The sequence below is a fragment of the Sus scrofa genome, chromosome 17 (assembly GCF_054392235.1).
Source record: "Sus scrofa isolate SSC_HxYL_T2T_F1_AM1 chromosome 17, Sscrofa_HxYL_maternal_Yorkshire_Landrace_v2.0, whole genome shotgun sequence".
NCBI classification, from domain to species: domain Eukaryota; kingdom Metazoa; phylum Chordata; class Mammalia; order Artiodactyla; family Suidae; genus Sus; species Sus scrofa.
Genome location: NC_139399.1, coordinates 44,731,176 through 44,745,786, shown reverse-complemented (window position 1 = coordinate 44,745,786; position 14,611 = coordinate 44,731,176). Strand labels below are relative to the sequence as shown.

Below are 14,611 nucleotides of genomic sequence, written 5' to 3'. Positions count from 1 at the left end.
GGCTAGGGGTCTAATAGGAGCTGTAGCCACCGGCCTATGCCAGAGCCACAGCAACTCGGGATCCAAGCTGCGTCTGCAAGCTGTGGTGTACCACAGCTCATGGCAATGCTGGATCCTTAACCCACTGAGCAAGGCTAGGGATCGAACCCACAACCTCATGGCTCCTAGTCGGATTTGTTAACTAACCACTGAGCCACGATGGGAACTCCTCAAACATTTTAAATATAGATATTTTAGACTATACATATATTACTCATTAAACAGATTTACTATCTGTCTCTCTCAATAGAATTTAATCTCCACGAGGGCAGAGTCTTTTGTTTTATGTAAATTAATGCGTAGAACAGTGCCAGGCACAGGATGGGCACTTAACAAATATTTAAATGAATGGATTAATAACGATGAGGGCAAATGTGAAAGTTATTTGAAAGTACTCTTCTTCCCTCAACATTCAATCAACCAATCTGGAAAACTCGACCTACCTTCAAAACATACCAAAACCTTCTCTCCTCTGTCTCTCACTGCCATGAACATAATCCAGACTTAATGTTTTTCAATTCTGGTCCTGCTGTTTTCAGACATCCCCCCATAAAAGTCCTTTTCTTTATCTCAGGAAGAGTGATCTTTATAAAATATAAATCAGATCACATTATGACCCCAATGGTAACTCTTCATTCTTAACAATAAAATCCAAGTCCATGACTCTGGCTTACAAAGCTCTATAGAAGCTGTCTCCTATCTCTCTAACTTCGTCTCTAACCTTTTCTCATCATCTACTATACTGGCCACCTGATGATTCTTTGAACCTATCAAGCTCATTTCCACCATAAGACATTTTATTTGCAAGGTCTTCACACCTTTCTTCGCTGTATGAAATATTCTTCCATCTGATATCTAATAAGCTACTTTGTTTACTGTAACTAAGACAACAGCTCAGTTTGCTTCTTTAGACTTCCCTAAGATGACCATTCACTATCATACTCTTTTTGTTAACGGTATCTATTGCCCAGTTATCTATTTCTTTTATCCAAAATTAAAAACATTTCTTAAAATATAATAAAAAACTTGCAAGAATAGTTAACTACTGAGCCATGACGGGAACTCCCCTACCTGCCTACTTTTAAGTCTAAAAATATTCCACTTGAGAGTAACTAAAGACATCAGGAGTTCCTGCTGTGGCTTAGTAGAAACGAATCTGACTAAGATCTATGAGGATGCAGGTTCAATCCCTGGCCTCACTCAGTGGGTTAAGGATCCAGTGTTGCCATGAGCTGTGGTGCAGGTCACAGATGTGGCTTAAATCTGGTGTGGCTGTGGGTGTGGTGTAGGCCAGCAGCTATAGCTCCAATTTGACCCCTAGTCTGGGAACCTCTATATGCTGTGGGTGCAGCCTTAAAAAAAAAGGAAGGAAAGAGACAGAGAGAGAAATCATACCCCTTTATCCTTTTTTTTTTTTTTTTTTTTTGTCTTTTTGCTATTTCTTGGGCCGCTCCCGCGGCATATGGAGGTTCCCAGGCCAGGGGTTGAATCGGAGCTGTAGCCACCGGCTTACGCCAGAGCCACAGCAACGCGGGATCCGAGCCGCGTCTGCAACCTACACCACAGCTCACGGCAACGCCGGATCGTTAACCCACTGAGCAAGGGCGGGGACCGAACCCGCAACCTCATGGTTCCTACTCGGATTCGTTAACCACTGCGCCACGACGGGAACTCCCCCCTTTACCCTTAAATATTCAGTGTATAATTGCTAAAAGCTATGACATTCACTTATATAATCATAGCATAATTGCCAAAATAATTAACATTAATACCATACCACTAATCTACAGATCTTATTTTAAAACTTATACAGAAAAGCAAAACTGAGTAGTCTTCTAGGACTGGGACAAAGTAGAAATGTTAGTCCACTTACTTACATAACAGAACACTACTCAGTCATGAAAACAAACTATTGACACATGTAATATATGGATGAATCTCAAAAGTATTATGCTAATTGAAAGAAGTCAGACAAAAAAAGACTACATACAATATGATTCCATTTATATGACACTATGGAAAAGCCAAAACTATAGGGACAAAGCAGATAAATGTTTGCCAGGGGCTAGGATGAGGGGGGAGGTAGAGTGGATTGACTACAAAGGGGCACAAGGGGAACTTTTGAGGGTTGACGGAAATGTTCCATAACTTGACTGTGGTGGTGACCACCATGATTGCGTTTGTCAGAAATCATAAAACTGTAGACCTAAAAGGGTGAATTTTACTGTATATAAATTATACTTCAACAAATCTAATTTTTTTCTTCCTGCTACACTTGTGGCATACGGAAATTCCCAGGCCAGGGATCAAATCCAAGCTGCAGCTGCAACCTATACTGCAGTTGCAGCAATGCCAGATCCCTAAATGCAGGAACTCCCTATATCTAACTTTTAAAATAAGTGCTCACAGAGATAAAAGAACAAGAGCCAGGTATCAAAGATCAGGAGCCAGGTTCCTTTCTGCATAGGGTCACCATGCTATACAGCAGAAAAAAAAAAAAAAAAAGTATTGGGGAAATAACTATTAAAAAAATAATAACCAAAAATAACAATAAATAAAGAAAAATTAAAAAAAAAAAAAAAAGAATATCTGCATAGGAGTTCCCATCGTGACCCAGTGGAAACAAATTCAACTAGGAACCGTAAGATTGTGGGTTTGATCCCTGGCCTTGCTCAGTGGGTTAAGGATCCAGCATTGCCACAAGCTGTGGTGCAGGTCGCAGACTCGGCTTGGATCTGGTGTTGCTGTGGCTGTGGTGTAGGAAGGCAGCTACAGCTCTGATTCAGCCTCTAGCCTGGGAACCTCCATAAGCCACAACCCTAAAAAGACAAAAAAAAATTTAAAAATAAATAAATAAAATTTCCAGAAGGGAAACGCCCAAAGCACATTTTGAAAAGTGTATCAGACAGACTTTTAAAAAATTAAGAAATCAGATCACATTATGACCCCAATGGTAACTAGGAGTTTCCTTGTGGCACAGTGGGTGAAGGATCCAGTGTTGTCTCTGCAGTGGTAAAGGTTTGATCCCCAGCCCAGGAACTTCCACATGCCACAGGTGTGTACAAAAGGAAAAGAAATACTAGAACACAGAGCTAAGGAAATCATCTAGAATGCAGTATAAAGATATAAAGTAAAAAAATACATCAGCCATAAAAAAAGAATGAAATAACGCCATTTGCAGCAACATGGATGCAACCAGAGGTTCTCATACTAAGTGAACTAAGTCAGAAAGAGAAAGACAAATACCATATAATATCATTTATACGCAGAATCTAAAATATGGCACCAATAGGAGTTCCCGTCGTGGCTCAGTGCTTTACGAATCCGACTAGGAACCATGAGGTTACAGGTTCGATCCCTGGCCTTGCTCAGTGGGTTAAGGATCCGGCATTGCCATGAGCTGTGGTGCAGGTCACAGACACAGTTCGGATCCCACATTGCTGTGGTTCTGACATAGGCCAGTGGCTACAGCTCCAATTAGATCCCTTGCCTGGGAACCTCCATATGCCTCAGGAGTGGCCCTAGAAAAGGCAAAAAGACAAAAAAAAAAAAAAAATTAAATAAATAAATAAAATATGGCACAAATGACCCTATCTGTAAAACAGAAACAGACTCACAGAGATAGAGAACAGACTTGTGGTTGCCAAGGGGGAGGGGTGGAAAGTGTGGGATGGACTGGGAGTTTGGGGATAGTAGATGCAAACGATTACCTTTAGAATGGAGAAGCAATGAGGTCCTGCACAGGAAATTATATCCAGTCTCTTATGATAGACCATGATGCAAGATAACATGAGAAAAAAGATGTAAATATATATGTATGACTGGGTCACTTTGCTGTATGGCAGAAGTTGGTACATTATAAATAAACTCTACTTTAATTTAAAAATTGATGAAAAATTCAAAAGAAGGAAGTTTCCATCATAGTGCAGCAGAGACAAATCTGACTAGGAACCATGAAGTTGTGGGTTTGATCCCTGGCCTCGCTCAGTGGGTTAGGATCTGGCATTGCCTTGAGCTGTAGTGTAGACTGCAGATGCGGCTCAGATCGGGAGTTGCTGTAAGCTGCAAGTGTAGCTCCGATTTGACCCCTAGTCTTATGCCGCAACTGCAGCCCTAAAAAGCAAAAAAAAAAAAAAAAAAAGAAGAAAGAAAGAAAGCAGAAAACAGGCAGTGCCCATCATGGCTCAGGGGAAACAAATCTGTCTAGTATCCATGAGGACACAGGTTCAAGCCCTGGCTTCACTCAGTGGGTTAAGGATCTGGTGTTGCCATGAGCTGTGGTATAGGTTGCAGACGAAGCTCGGATCCCGAGTTGCTGCAGCTATGGTCTAGGCCAGCAGCTACAGCTCTGATTTGACCCCTAGCCTGGGAGCCTTCATTTGCTGCAGGTGCAGCCCTAAAAAGAAAAAAATTACAAAGAAAAAAATAGGTAAGTGAGTTAATGTTTTAGACTTAAGTATACATATTAAAAACTTGAAAATAGCCATCAAAAAGTTGAAATGTAGGAGTTTCCATTGTGGCTTAGCACATTAAGAACCTCACTATATCCATGAGGATGCAGGTTCAATCCCTGGCCTCACTCAGTGGGTTAACAATCTGACATTGCCATGCAAGCTGCGGTGTAGGTCACAGACACAGCTTGGATCTGGTGTTGCTGTGGCGTAGGCCAGCAGCTGCAGCTCTGATTAGATTCCTAGCCTGGGAACTTTCATATGCCAAAGGTGCAGTCCTAAAAAACAAACAAACAGACAGACAGACAAAAAAACTCCACAAAGGAAACGTAACATTCAAACAAAAAAACAGAAAACATTTTTCAATCTCCAAGGAAAAGAAGAAAACACGGAACTAGAAGGAAAATTAAAAAACCTAAAATTATACTCATAAATCTGAATAACACTGTAACTTAGTGAATATAAACAGACCAAACTTATCAAGAATATTTTTAAATTGAATTTAAACAAAATCTGCATATTTGATGTTCATAAAGCTCATGTCTAAATCATAAGAATACTGAAAAATTAAGAAAAAATTATAAAAAAGAACAAATGGATTAGCAATACTAATGTTAGAGAAACAGGCTTTAATTCAAAATGCACTATCAGTGCAACAGCAAAAAAGTCAGTAACACAATGGAAAAATGGGCAAAAGACCTAAACAGACATTTCTCCAAAGAAGATATACAGAAGGCCAACAAGCACATGAAAAAACACTCAACATCACTAATTATTAGAGAAATGCAAATCAATGCAAACTTCCATGAGGTACCACCTTATACCAGTCAGAATGGCCATCATTAATAAGTCCACAATAACGAATGCTAGAGAGGGTGTGGGGAAAAGGGAATCCTCCTGCACTGTTGGTGGGAACGTAAATTGATACCTTAGAAAACTATACATAGAGCTACCATATGACCCAGCAACCCCACTTATGGGCATATATTTGGAAAAAACTTTTACTGAAAAAGACATATACACACCCGCATATTCATTGTAGCACTATTCACAATAGCCAAGACATGGAAACAACCTAAATGTCCATCAATAGATAATTGGATTAAGAAAATGTAAAAAAAAAAAAAAAAAAAATTTGGAGTTCCCTTCGTGGCGCAGTGGTTAACGAATCTGACTAGGAACCATGAGGTTGCGGGTTCGGTCCCTGCCCTTGCTCAGTGGGTTAACGATCCGGCGTTGCTGTGAGCTGTGGTGTAGGTTGCAGAAGCGGCTTGGATCCCACGTTGCTGTGGCTATGGCGTAGGCCGGTGGCTACAGCTCTGATTTGACCCCTAGCCTGGGAACCTCCATATGCTGCAGGAGTGGCCCAAGAAATAGCAAAAAGACAAAAAGACCAAAAAAAAAAAAAAAAAAGAAAAGAAAAGAAAAGAAAATGTGGTACAAATACACAATGGAATATTACTCAGCCATAAAAAAGAACAAAATAGTGCCATTTGCAGCAACATGGATGGAACTACAGACTCATACTAAGTAAGTCAGAAAGAGAAAGACAAATACCACATGATATTACTTATATCTGGAGTCTAACATATGGCATAAATGAACCTTTCCACAGAAAAGAAAATCATGGACATGGAGAACAGACTTGTGGTTGCCAAGGGGGAGGGGGTGGGATGGACTGGGAATTTGGGGTTGATAGATGCAAACTACTGCCTTTGGAATGGATAAGCAATGAGATCCTGCTGTATAGCACTGGGAACTAATCTAGTCACTTATGATGGAGCATGACAATGTGAGAAAAAAGAATGTATACATGTGTGTGTGACTGGGTCACCTTGCTGTATAGTAGAAAAGTGAGAACACTAAACTAGCTATAATGGAAAAAATAAAAATCATTGTAAAATTTAAAAAAATTTTTTTGACAGAATTGCAAAGAGAAATAGAAAACACACTGACAATGGAACGTTTTAAATTTTACTGCTGCATAGTTGATTTGCAATGTTGTGTTCATTTCTGCTGCACAGCAGTAATTTTAGTTACACATGAATACATATACATTCTCCCTTTGTTTTCTTTTCCATTATGGCTTATCACAGGACACTGAACATAGTCCTTGTTGTTTATACCTTCTGTGTATACAGCTTATATCTATCTGCTAACTCCAACTTTCCACTTTATCCCTCTCCTAACCCTCTCCCCATCGGCAACCACAGGGGTTCTGTTCTCCTTGTCTGTCTGCTTCTGTTTTGTAGATGGATTCATCTGTGTCATATTTAGATTCCACATATAAGTGATATCATATGGTATTTGTCTTTCTCTTTCTTAGTATGAGAATCTTTAGTTGCAAACATGTTGCTATAAATGGCATTATTTTGTTCTTTTTGTATATTGTTTAAAAATTTTTTTTATTATAGTATAGTTGATTTACAATGTTCTGTCAATTTCTGTTGTACAGCAGTGTGACCCAGTCATACATGTACATACATTCTTTTTCTCATATCTTCTATCATGTTCTGTCACAACTGAATACAGTTCCCTGTGCTGAACAGAGGACACCATTGCTTCTCCATTCTAAATGTAACAGTTTGCATCTACTAACCCCAAACTCCCAGTCCATCCCACTCTTTCCACCTCTCCGAGCCCTTGGCAACCACAAGTCTGTTCTCTATGTCTGGGAGTCTGTTTCTGTTTGCAGATAGGTTAACTTGTGCCATATTTTAGATTGGGCATACAAATGATATATCATATTTGTCTTCCTCTTTCTGACTTAGTAGGAAAATCTCTAGGTCCATCTATGTTGCTCATGAGGCAGTGAGATGAGATGATTTTGGAGTTCAAAACACGAATTTTTCTTGGCCATGCCCACAGCACATGGAAGTTCCCAGGCCAGGGACTGAACTTCTGCCACAGCAGTGACCACCGCTGCTGCAATGACAACAGCAGATCCTTAACCTGCTGTGCCACAAGAGAACTCCACAAATACAATTTAAAGATATAAATTTGGGAGTTGTCGGCATATAGATACGTGTAAAACCACAGAAAGTTGAGACTCTAGATTAAGTTAAAGGTTATTAAGCAATCACCCTCAAAAAAAGCAGAAAATATGGAATGTGGAATATCCTCTAATGTTTATCCTCACACTATTTTCATTTAAGTGTATATATTGATTTGTGTATGTAAAAAGTAGAAAACAGAATAGTAGCATGTTAAAAAGAAACAAACCAGAGTTCCTGTCATGGCGCAGTGGTTAACGAATTCGACTAGGAACCATGAGGTTGTGGGTTTGATCCCTGGTCTCGCTCAGTGGGTTAAGGACTCGGCGTTGCTGTAAGCTGTGGTGTAGGTCACAGATGGGGCTCAGATCCCGCGTTGCTGTGGCTCTGGCGTAGGCTGGTGGCTGCAGCTCCAATTAGACCCCTAGCCTGGAAATCTCCATATGCTGCGGGTGCAGCCCTAGAAAAGACAAAAAATAATAATTATTATTTAAAAAAAATAAACAAATCAAAAAAAGAAAAATGTGTACTGAAGTGTTTAAAACTGACTCCCCAAACCAAAATTCCCAAGACAAATCACAGGTTGTCCTGCTCTTTTTCCAGATACATTTTTTTAAAAATTAAGTTTTAGGAGTTTCCTCGTGGTGCAGCAGGTTAAGGACCTGCCATTGTCACTGCAGTGGCACAGATTTGATCCCTGGCTCAGAAACTTCTGCAAGGCATGGGGCAGCCGAAAAATAAAAATAAAAAATTTAAGTTTTAAAGATTATTCCCTTCACTAGAAAGACAGGGGAACACTTTATTCAGTTTCCAAAATAAAGATATCAATCATACCAAATCTGCCATCCTCCTCCTCCTTTAGATATTACTAAAGAGGGGGGCCAGGACAGAAGTAAGACACATGAGGTGCCAGGACCCAAAATGTAAGTGCAAGGCCAACCCTGGGAGTGAGTGCCTCAAGTTTTTCACCTGGGTATTTCAGTTGCCCCACCCCAACCCCAGCTCTGTTGAAGAACATCTACCATAAATGCGATCTGGGCAGAAAAGCTCACATGGCCTTTTGCCATGCTTCTTCACTTGCGGCAATAGAAGAACAGTTCCCATGCAAAAACAAATAAAGCTACTATCAGCTTTATCATGGCATTAGTCTTGGGAATGGTATAGGACAAACTTACCTCATTAAAAGGGATGAATATAAAATTTGTCTCACACTAGACTGCACATTCATTTTCCTATGATAGAATAAAAGAAGAATATTTCTCTTCAGACAGGCCACCAAAGGAAAACCCTGTTCTTCATGAGCACCAAAAAGAAAAACTAAAAATACATAAGCACACCTCAAGACAATAATAAATAGAAACATCACGCTTACAATCAGTCCTAACTTTTACTAGTACCAAACTTCAAATGAAAGCACATTTAATTTGGAATCAGAAGACTCAGTTTCAAATTTCAACTCTCTCCTGATCTCTCTAAACTTCCATTTCGCCACTGCTTAAATGAGGGACAAATTTAAAAGCTCTCAAAAGATTTCAAAAATGACAAGTCTGGAGTTCCCGTCATGGCTCAGCGGTAATGAATCCAACTAGTATTCATGAGGACATGGGTCCAATCCCTAGCCTGGCTCAGGGGGTTAAAGATCTGTGGTATAGGTTGCAAACACAGCTTGGATCTTGAGTAGCTGTGGCATAGGCCAGTAGCTGTAGCTCCAGTTCAATCCCTAGCCTGGGAACTTCCATATGCCTTGGGTGAGGCCCTAAAAGGAAAAAAAAAAAATCCTAAATCATTCTAAATGTAATCACACAGCTTTACTTAGAGGCTTGCCTTCAACAGAGCTGTCATGTAAAATGTTGGCTGCCAGGGGTGGGGTGTGGGTGGCTCTAAAACCTTTTAAGACTCCAAATTCCAGAAGAGAAAGGAAAAGGAAAAAAGGAAGGAAGGCAAAAAGGACATTTCCCCAATAGAAATGGCCATAAGTTCTACAATTATTTATGATGTAAAACCACATAGCTAAATTTGAAATACTTTGTTACTTCATATATCAGAATTATTAAATAACTTAATTTAAAACATTGTAATCTCAAGATTTTACTCAAGACTGCACTGGCAGAGCTAAATACTCAGCTAAATACTCAGTCAAAGTATCTTAGTCAATTATCTCCTCATTGATTCTTCTGAACTAATTACTACCAGGACCAGATTCTAGTCACTGATAAGGGTAGTAACTTTGTCAAGGTAGCCATTAGGAGGCAATAACAATTTTGATTTAGGGTTTTGCTTTGTTTTGCTTTTTTAGGGCCACACCTGTGGCATATGGAAGTTCCTAGGCTAAGGGTCAAATTGGAGCAGCAGTTGCCCGCCTTCTCCACAGCCACAGGGAATCCCAGCGGTGTCTGCGACCTACACCACTGCTCACAGCAATGATGGATCCTTAATCAACTGAGCAAGACCAGGGATTGAACCTCTCTCCTCATGGATACCAGTCAGGTGTGTAACCTGCTGAGCCACAACAGGAATTCCCTGATTTAGGGTTTTAAATCTAGTAACCCGTTTGAGATTACAATCTTAGATTTAGACCAAAAGCCAAACCAGAACACTTAATTTGTTTACTGGAGGAAGAAAAGTCTAGGATACCAATCTCCTCACTGAAGTATTTACTGTAATAAATAAACCGGAACAACTATTTGTGCAAACAGAGCAAACAACAAAATAACGCAAAATTAGAAGACTTAACTAACTCTAAATGCATGCAGTTTTCCTACAAAACATTATCATTTAAAACTAGGCCCCTTGGAGTTCCCGTCGTGGTGCAGCGGAAGTGAATCTGACTAGGAACCATGAGGTTGCAAGTTCAATCCCTGGCCTCACTCAGGGGATTAAGGATCTGGCGTTGCTGTGAGCTTCGGTGTAGGCTGCAGATGTGGCTTGGATCTGGCGTTGCTGTGGCTGTGGTGTAGACCGGCAGCTACAGCTCCAATCAGACCCCTAGCCTGGGAACCTCCAGATGCCCTGAAAAGACAAACAAAACAAAACAAAACAAAAAAACCCAAAAAAAACAAAAAACAAAACCTAGGCCCCTTTACTAACATACTGCCCACTCCAAATATATTTAGTAAACCAAAATGCAGATGACCAAAATGTCTGTCTCCCCATCGCCACTCAAGGGGCTTACTGGGCCATGCTCTGCTTGAATGTTACGGGTGTGGTATGAAATATTTAAAACAATGACTAAAATTTTCCATAAAAGCCCATCCAAAGTCTAAAAGCATTACTACTCACAAAGAGATTCATCTCCAGACATTTACAAGATTTATTACTTCAGGGATGACATTCTGGGTTTTTTACATGTAATACTTAGGTAGGAGGTGGTAAAGGGGGAGAAAGAGGGTATAATTAGTTTTGCTTGTAAAACGTTCATCACAGTTGTAGTGCCAACTGAGCTATACAGTCTATTGGGGATCTAATAGATTTCAGGGTATTACGCTTTGAGTAATAGAGGTAGGGAGTTGTGGTAGAAATCAATAAATGGCTACTACTTCTTTGCACAGACCCATATGGAAGTAATCAAGCGCAAGGGTGGCAGCTGGGGCCAATAACAGTCACCTGCAGTTGAGGGACATGGGGGTTTCAGATGGGTTTTTAATGCTAATTTCCTACAGAAACAATGAGCTAGAAAGAGCAGAGTAACAGACGAGGCCGGATGAAGAGAGACCAGCCAGAACAATGGCTGCACCTGGTGCTGGGAGCAGAGGGACAGAGCCGGCACGCGCCCGCCGGCAGCAGAGGGCACATCTGTCACCCTCAAAGCAGCCCATCCCCCAGCCCTTCAAGCAGGGTAAGTAATGCAAGGTCCCTAAACATTAACAGCTTGCCACACAGCAACAGGTTTGAGTTTTTAAGGCTGCTGCATTCTCTACACGTTCTTCTCCCACGACTAAGAATTAGTTAAGGAAGCAGCGTGGTTCATCAGTCTGAAGGCTTGCTGAAAATCTGCAAAGAAACACATTTTAACCAAGTCTCTCTTTTTTTTGGCCATGCCTGCAGCATGTGAAAGTTCCTAGGCCAGGTACCAAACCTGTGCCACAGCAGCGACCCCAGTGACAATGTCGGATCCCTAACCCACTGCTCCACAAGAGAACTCCACTAAGTTTTTTGTTATTGTGACCTTGATGTTAGGGTGACTGAGAAAACTACTTGGAAAGAAAGATCTTCTTGAGTATTTATGCAGTGAGTATCATGCTAAGTACTTTCTAACTTAATTCTTAGAAGCTAAAATAGCAGTTATTTTTACCCTTATTTTACAGGTGAGAAAACCGGAGATTAGAAGTGAAGGTTAGGGAGCTCCATAGTGATCTAGTATTCAGGACTTGGTGCTTTCACCACTGCAGCCTGGTCTGGGAACTGAGATCCCACATCAAGTCACTGTATGCTGTGGCCAAAAACAAAACAACCCCCAAACAAAACAGAAGTGAAGGTTAAATTAGCTCATGGTTACACAGTCTAATGCCAAAGCCTACACATAATTTTCTCATTGCCTTTCCTCCACCTGTTCCAACTACCATAACTAAATGAAAATACATGTTCTTTTTTTTCTTTTTAAGGACGCACCTGCAGCATATGGAGGTTCCCAGGCTAGGGGTCAAATCAGAGTTAGAGCTGCCGGCCTACACCACAGCTACACCACAGCCACGGCAACTCAGGATCTGAGCCACCTGCTACCTACACCACAGCTCATGGCAACGCCGGATCCTTAACCCACTGAGTGAGGCCAGGGTCGAACATGCAACCTCATGGTTCCTAGTCAGATTCGTTTCCGCTGTGCCACAACAAGAACTCCATAAATACATATTCTATTTACTTTAGAACTCCAGCCATGAGAAGCAACTGCAGATATATGTACATACACATATTCTATATGGAATTATACCCATCTTGTCAGCCAACTAATCTTTCAGATCTACTTGAACTCTTCCAGATTTGCATAAAATACGTTCATTCAAACTCAAAACACTCTTTCATGATGTTCCAAAGATGCAATTTAAATGTCATTATCTTCATCTCTAGTTATTGACCTTACTGTTTTATACCTTCAGTCCAACATAGCCTCTTGCTCTGAAAAAATCCTTGGTTGGGTCATTCCTAGAAGCCAATTTAGGAGGTTTCCTCTTTTCACAGTAGGAAAGCTTCTTGAAGGCTTTCAAGATCTTCAGAGAGTATTATGATTTTTTTAGAAGTATTCAAGCCAAAGATATTGGTTACTGCCTTAGTAATAAGCAACTATTCTCCTGAACTGTGGTGTCCTGGTAGGACTTTAAATCAACTATCTTTATTTGCAGTCAGAATATCTCCACATATTAAAATGCAAATTTTTTGGAGGTCCCTCATGGCTCAGGGGGTTAAGGATCCACTGTTGTTACTATGGTGGCTCAGGTTACTGCAGTGGCTAGGGTTCCATCCCTGGCCCAGAACTTCCACATGCCACGAGTGTGGCCAAAAACAAACGACAACAAAAAGCACAATATTTATCATTTTTCTTGCTCCTTGGTGCTATGTAAATCCTTTTTTAGGCCCTTCACAGGGGATTCCAGTCTATACTATACTTCAGCATTAGGTCTTTTTCTCCCTACTCAACCTGGGAGCATGTTTCCTAGGGAACAACGAAAAGTGATTGCTCACTGAAAGAGTATCATGTAAATTCAATATAAATACTATATTCTCTCAAATATTTAGACAAGTCCCCAAAGATTCTTAACACTGCACCTATCAAAAAAGAAACTCAAGGGACTTCCCTTGCGATGCAGGGGGTTAAGGATGTGGCATTGCCACAGCTGTGGCACAGGTGGCAACTGTGGCATGGGTTCGATCCCTGGCTTGGGAACTTCCACATGCCACAGGTGCAGACAAAAAAATAAATAACCTGGAAATTCTTACTAAATCATTTAGTCAACTGAATATAATAAGAGAATAGTCATTTACAGTGCTGGGAGCCGAGTTTCAAGAATGGAATCCACCCGATGACAAAGTCCAGGGGACTCTGAAAAAGGGAATCTGCCTGATGACAAAGTCCAGGGGATTCTGAAGAAGGGAATCTGCCTGATGACAAAGTCCAGGAGATTCTGAAGAAGGGAATCTGCCTGATGACAAAGTCCAGGAGATTCTGAAGAAAGGGCTGCAAAACAACAGGCTTGCCAGACCCCCGAAACTGGAGGACGTTATGCCTGAGGAAACATACCTTTAAGTTTCTGCTCTTTTGTAAACAATCTGTGCTTTGTTTACTGTACTTCCTCCCTGTCCCTTACCTCAAGAAAGGAATTTATTCACTTTTATTATCTTTGCCTGCTAAACTCCAACTTACCTCTGGGAGAGTAGCTCCCCACTGTCTACATTCAAATGGGTCTCTGGTTTGCTTCTGTTTTTCACAAGATCTTAGATAATATTGGTATGCATTATTTAGCTGAAATTGTTTTAAGTTTTTAGTAAGTAAATAAGTAAGTTTTAGGAGTTATAGGTAGTTATTGATAATTATTGATTTATTGAATTAAGTACTTTAAGTATAGAAATCTATTAATAATAAAGTTAAAAGTAAAATAGTTGTTAGGTTTATAATCAGATGATTGTTCTAAGAAAACAATATATTTGTAACTTTTACAAAGGTCATGTGTGGCTTACGTGATTCCTAGTTCCTGCTTGATTGCTCTTTTATGGTGTTCAATTCTATTTTATGCTTTTAGACTGTACTTTATCCAAATCATGTGCTTTTTAATCTTAAAAGTTTATCTATGTTTTTTGGAAAATTTTGAGATATTGATCTTCCATTGTTTATGTCAGCTTTAGCCTTTTCCCCTATATAATTCGCTGTTGTCCACTGATAAATCTGGACTGCTTGAGCACTACTCGACAGTGACTGCGTCTCCATTATTCTTCCTGCGCCTGCCGCCCCTCCTCTTCGGGACATCCCCTGACCGCCGGGGCGGGACCCTGGCATTACAGGGTTCATTTAAAGTCTCCCCCCACCTCAAGAAATCTGACTACAAAATTGAAGAAAATGAATAATGTTATACTGTCTTCTTAAAATAATTACCCAACTGACATAAGTGAAGAATGAAGAATTCTAAAGAATAAAAGTAT

General features: G+C 40.3%; 1 protein-coding gene and 1 long non-coding RNA gene across 51 annotated transcripts in view; one reads left to right on the top strand and one right to left on the bottom strand.

Moving 5' to 3' along the window:
* The window catches only part of LOC146395264 (uncharacterized), a 624,884-nt gene that overhangs the window by 409,973 nt on the left and 200,300 nt on the right, over window positions 1-14,611 (top strand). The window lies entirely within an intron of this gene.
* Window positions 1-14,611, bottom strand: part of CBFA2T2 (CBFA2/RUNX1 partner transcriptional co-repressor 2) — a 168,022-nt gene that overhangs the window by 87,883 nt on the left and 65,528 nt on the right. For 10 of the 50 annotated variants that reach the window (XM_085003619.1, XM_085003618.1, XM_085003599.1 and 7 more), the window contains one exon: window positions 8,659-8,715. The exons of the other annotated variants lie outside the window; for them this stretch is intronic. The gene's annotated coding sequence lies outside the window, so the exon portion shown is untranslated. The remainder of the gene's footprint in view (window positions 1-8,658; window positions 8,716-14,611) is intronic. 50 annotated transcript variants of the gene reach the window in all.